The sequence below is a fragment of the Quercus robur genome, chromosome 12 (genome assembly GCF_932294415.1).
Source record: "Quercus robur chromosome 12, dhQueRobu3.1, whole genome shotgun sequence".
In the NCBI taxonomy this organism is placed as follows: domain Eukaryota; kingdom Viridiplantae; phylum Streptophyta; class Magnoliopsida; order Fagales; family Fagaceae; genus Quercus; species Quercus robur.
Window position 1 is genome coordinate 39,461,594 of NC_065545.1, and position 6,148 is coordinate 39,467,741.

The window sequence follows — 6,148 nt, forward strand, 5'->3', positions numbered from 1 at the left end:
ATGTATTTTTAAAAAGAATAGTAATTTTATAATGTGCATTTTGTAAATAGAAATTTTTAAATCACCATTAATTGTTTAGTAAACTTGTGAAAAAAGTTTTGTTTCTCTCTACTTAGGGTTTGGATAAAATTGGGCTAAAATTATTGTTTCAAAGTATAATTAGCAAAAAGGGAATTAACTTTACTGTCACGTTATTTGTCAATCTTTTTAAATGCACACAATATTATTTAAAATATTATTTCAATAAAAAAAATATTATTTAAAATTGTGACTAACAATAGTTTTGAAATCACAGTAGATAGTAAGACCTTCCCCACTACAAAGCTAAAATTCTTATAATAATACACTCGACAGAGTGTAGATTAAACTTCTATAATTATACTATGTTAAGTTTAATAATATGGTCTCGTTAATATATACCCTTAGAGCACATATTAATTATCTATTTTAAGAAATTTTTTTATGAAAAATTGAAAAAACTAATAACAAAATTTATCACTTTTTCATTTTTTCATAAAAAATTTCCTAAAATAGTTTACTAATTTATGCCTTAAGGGCATAAGTTAGTAAAATCCTGAATAATAACACATCATTTCCCCCAAATTCTAACTTTTGAAATATTTTTTATCTATCAAAGGGGGCAATTAAACTATCATAAATATCGTATTAATTAGTATGCACAAATATTTTTACTCTACAATCATGTGAATTTGATTCTTTCTGAGTAATTATATGGATTCAATGAAGTTAAATCAAATATGGGGGCTACGTGCAAAAAAGACCCCATGAGATAGGCAATTAACTTGAAAGAGCAAATATTTTTTATTTGTCAAGGGGCCATTAAACTAACATAATGTGGAGTTTATAGTTTATATACTCTATGGAGTTTTTACCTTCTGAAAAAATTTAGTTACAAAATTAGTTGTAACCTAAACTACCACTGTACGGCCCTGTGATATCCGGACACATTCGGGCCTCAGGCTTCAACCTGACAATATGGCCCATATTGCCCCTAGGCCCAGGTCTCAAGTCACATTTAAGCCCATTGAACAAATGATCTTCATCAATTCGTACCATGCTATACCTCCAAGATCCCATCCGATGATCTGCTTCCCTAACAAGAAAGTGATTGTTCGGTTGTATTGTCTCTCAGTTGCTCGGCAGTGCCGGGGATTACCACTGTCGAGCATACCTACTAAAGTGGGAACCATTTCCAAAGTCACTCTCACCTAAACACCCACCTACGATTAACAATATTGGACCTCCTATTGCATTAACTCTAAAAGCAATCATAATCCTTCCAATAACACTTGGTTCTATATATGAGAAGCTAAAGGAAGAGAGGGGGTTGTTGAAAGGTTTTGAGGGGTGCTTAGAACTGAGAGCGATAGAGCCATAAGAGTGTAGGGAATAGAATACAAAGGTTTGAGAGTTGCTGCTGGGCCTTTAAGCAAAAATCACCCAGAGTAGGAAATCCAAAACCCACATTACAAATAAATTGTGAGCCCAAGGTAGAGTCAGCCAGTTAGTCTCGTTTTGGGTGCGCACAATTGGCGTCGTATATGGGAATCTCCTGCAAAGTTGTGGTTCAACTGAGACCCACGCTCGGGAAAATGTCTGATAGACATTTAGGGAGTCGTGCCGAAAGTGATTCGGTGGGGTCTTCTCGGGGGTTAACTTGGCGAGAGAGGAGACTTAAAAGGCGTGAGGATAGGGAGTGTGAGCAAGAAGAGGAACAGTCTGGCCTCAAAGAGGGGTCATGTCAAACAAACCAAATAATATCAGGTGCTTCGAGGCACGGGCAATTTGATGAGAGAGATGAGGAGTTGGAGCGGTTATGCAGACTGGTGAGGGATTTGGAGTTGGAGGCGAGAGGTGGGCACTAGAGAAGGGACCGAGATGAACGAGAAAGGAGAGCTAGTGGTGAGGCAAACAGGTGCGGGGCGAAGTCCAATCAGTCTGGTTCCCGTCAACGCCGAGATCGTTCCCACTCCCGAGAGTCACGACGACGCTGGAACCTTTCCCATTCCCGAGAGTCACGTCGATGCAGGGACCATTCCCATTCCCGAAAGTCGCATCGAAACCAGGACCGTTCGCGTTCACACGAGTATGCCGACCGAGGTTCAAACTCCCCAGAGGGGCGACGACCCCACAATGCCGCTATGGATGCTATGAGCCGCGCCCTACACAGAGCCACTCAATCTCCTTTCTCGGAAGATATTGAACGGGCCCCAATGCCAAGTAAATTCACGTGGCCACCATTTAACTCCTATGATAGGAAAACGGACCCGGTAGAGCACGTCAGTTATTATATCCATATGATATCTCTACATACACGTAATGATGCGCTGATGTGTAAGGTATTTCCCTCAAGTCTCTGCCCCACGGCATTAAGATGGTTTAATGGGTTATGAAAAGGCTCCATTCACAGCTTTGCCGAGCTAATTTAGAAATTTGGTGCCCAATTTGTAACATGCAGCCGACTGCCACAACCGGTGGACGCACTACTGTCTATGAAGATGAGGGTTGGCGAAACCCTTCGTGGTTATGCCAGTCGGTATTGGGAGCTTTACAATGAAATTGGTGGGGGCAACGAAAAGATTACAGCAAACACTTTTAGGATGGGGTTGCCCGAGGACTCCGAACTACGAGAATCATTAATGAAGAGGCCTCCCGAGGATATGAGGCAACTTATGAGGCATATTAAAGAGTATAAACGCCTCGAGGATGATCAGCTGCAGAGTAAGGGCAAGGCCCCGCTATTAAATCATCCTCGGCAGGGCGTTTTTCCGCCAAGACCCAGAAGGATTTGAGAATGCAGGAACCATAGGCACAATTGGGGGAAGTAAACGTGGCATTCAAGGAGCCGGTGCACAAGATCGTAGACCGGATTAAGAACGAACCGTTCTTCAGATAGCCAAACAAGATAGGGGGAGACCCATCTCGGAGGAATCAAAACTTGTACTGTACCTATCACAGAGATAAATGGCATACAACTGAGCAGTGCTGAGTGTTGAAAGATCATTTAGGGCAGCTGGTGAAGGCAGGGTACTTGAAGGAGTTCGTGACGGAATCCGGGAACCGGGGTGCCAGGCAAAGAGCCCCACTGAGAGGAAATCCCCTCCCATCGCCGCTAGGAGTGATTGAAGTCATCCATGCTGTGCCGAAGAGTATGGCAGTGACTAAGAAGGGGGTACTGACTGTCGCACCCGTAGAGAATTACTCGAATGAGCAGCCCTTCGAAAAGAAAATGAGATTTGCTTGGGGACCTCTTGTTTTCGATGATAGCAATCTAAAGGGGACGATTCAGCCGCACGATAATGCATTGGTGGTGACATCTCAAATAAGTGGTTTCCTAGTAAAGAGAGTGATGATAGATCAGGAGAGTGGGGCCGACGTAATGTACCCCGACCTGTGTTAAGGGGCTCGGGCTTAGAAGGGAGGACCTCTCAAAGTACAATACACCTCTGGTTTAGGGATGGCAATTTTTGCCCGACCCGCGGATACCCGGCCCGATCCGACCCTAATAGGTCGGGTTTTACCTGGTCCAATAAAAAATAGGGTGGGGTTTGGGTTTAAAAAAAAAAACCCGAAATGGGTCCGGGTCGGGTCCAAGTTTTGGTAAAAACCCGGCCCGAACCCAGACCCAGCCCGACCCGATTATATCCTAATTACTAAAACACCTTTACATATATATAGATAAACTTATTCAATACCCTAACCCTATCTCATTCTCTCATTCTCATCAACACAGCTGTCACCCAATGAACCCACTCTCTCTCAAATCTCCAGGCGAGTCCACAGCCACAGACACACGGCCACAACCTTGTTGCCGCCGCCATCAACTTCTCAAGCCATCACTCTCACCGACCGGCACAGCCACACTCACGGCCTCACTGCCTCACCGCCTCCCCCCTTAATCGCTCCCACTCTCCCTCCTCCTTGTGCCTAATATGTTCTTCTCTCTCTCTTTTTTTGCCATTCTTGTTTGGGTTCGTTAGGATTTGGGACATTTGGGATCGTTAGGGTTTGGGTTCGCTTTTTTTTTTTTTTTTTTTTGAGAATCTGGTTTGGGTTCCTATTAGGGTTTGGGTTCGTTGCCATTCCTATTTCTCAATGATATGTTCTTCACTCTTTTTTTTTGTGATTTCTGTGTTTGTGTTTGTGATTTTGAAAGGGGAAAGTATAAATCTAAAATTTTTGTGTTTGAGTTTATGTTAGGATTTGTGTTTGTGTTTGTGATTTTGAAAGGGAAAATAAAAAATCTAAAATTTTTGTGTTTGTGTTTGGGGTTTGGTGGCTAATCTGGTCGGATTGAAGAACATGATCTTAGGGTTTTTGTTTTTGGGTTTCTGATCTAGGTTGATGAACATGATTTTGGGGTTTTTGTTTTTGGGTTTCTGATCTAGATGGATGAACATGATCTTGGCATCTTGGGGTTTTTTTTTGGGTTTCTGATCTAGGTCCGTTTATGGAGGTTTAGGGCTTCAGGCAATTTTTTTTTTTATTATTGGGCCACGGATTGGGGCCTGAAGTGGCATGGGCTGGGCGGGGCGGGTCTGGGCCCCGCATAAAAAACCCGTTTATTAAACTGGCCAGGTTCGGGTTTTGGGAGCAGACCCGCGGGTCGGGTTCGGATATGGAAAAACCCGGTCCGAACCCGACCCGTTGTCATTCCTACTCTGGTTGGGTTTGATGGCAAAATGGTTATTTCCCAGGGGCAAATCTCCCTTCCTGTAAATATGGAAGGTAAGGAGGTAGTTGCAATGTTTATTATGGTAGGCTCATTTTCTCCTTATACAGTGATTTTGGGAAGGCCGTGGATTCATGCAATGGGGGCTGTTCCATTCACCTTGCATGTGAAGGTTAAATTTCCTACTGAGCAGGCGTAGCTATAGTTAGAGGAAGCCAACAAGTGGCGAGACAATGCCTAGTTGCCGCGGTTAATAGGAAGAATGAGCAAGCTAAGGAGAAGGAAATCGTCGATGAGGCACCTTTATAACAATTACAGGAGCCTCAAGAGGGAATGGGAGCCGGTAATGCTTAGAAACCACTCACAATTAAGATATTACCGAATGTTGATAGGTATTTCCAAATAGGAGTGAGTTTGAAGGACAAAGATAAGGTGGGAATGTTGCTATTCCTTATTCAGAATGTAGACATCTTCGCTTAGAGCCCGTATGAGGTGCCCAGGTTGGATCCTGAGTTCATAGTCTATAGGCTCAATGTGGACCTATTGTTTCCTCCAAAGAAACAGAAGCCGAGAAGGTCAGCCAAGGAGCATGTTGAGGTAGTTAAGTTGGAGGTTAACAGGTTAAGAGAAGTTGGGGCAATAAGAGAGATTTTCTTTCTGGAATGGTTAGCCAACACGGTCGTGGTGAAGAAGAAGAATGGTAAATGGAGGGTTTGTGTAGACTTCACAGATCTAAACCGAGCATGCCCAAAGGATCCGTTTCCTATGCCAAAGATCGATCAGTTGGTAGACGCGACATACGGACACCCGATGATGAGTTTATTGGACGCCTTTCAGGGGTATCATTACATTGCCATGACGGCCGAGGACCGAGAAAATGCAGCATTCATCTCCCCGGAAGCCAATTACCACTATACTGTAATGCCTTTTGGGCTGAAAAACGCCGAGGCCACTGACCAACGGATGATGATGAGAATGTTTCGAGATAAAACAGGGTGTACGGTCGAGGTGTACATCGATGACATGGTAGTGAAAAGCAAGCAAGAACTACAACATGTGGAGGATCTCCAGGAAGTGTTTGAAATACTCCAGCAACATAAGTTGCGCCTTAATGCAAAGAAGTGTCTTTTCGAGGTGGGGGCTGGTAAATTCCTGAGATATCTAATTACTAATCAAGGAATAGAGGTCAACCCCGACCAGATCAAAGCTGTGAAACGCCTCAAGCCGCCGAGCAATCCGAAAGAAGTACAGGTATTGACCGGGATGTTGGCTGCCCTCAACCAATTTATTTCCAAATTCACTAACAGCTACCGACCATTCTACCAACTTCTGAAGAAGTGGAAGGGATTCCAGTGGAATGAGGAATGTGAAAAAGCCTTCCAAGACTTGAAGGAGTATTTAATACAGTCATCTATGTTGATAGCCCCAGAACCCGAGGATGACTTGTTCATGTAC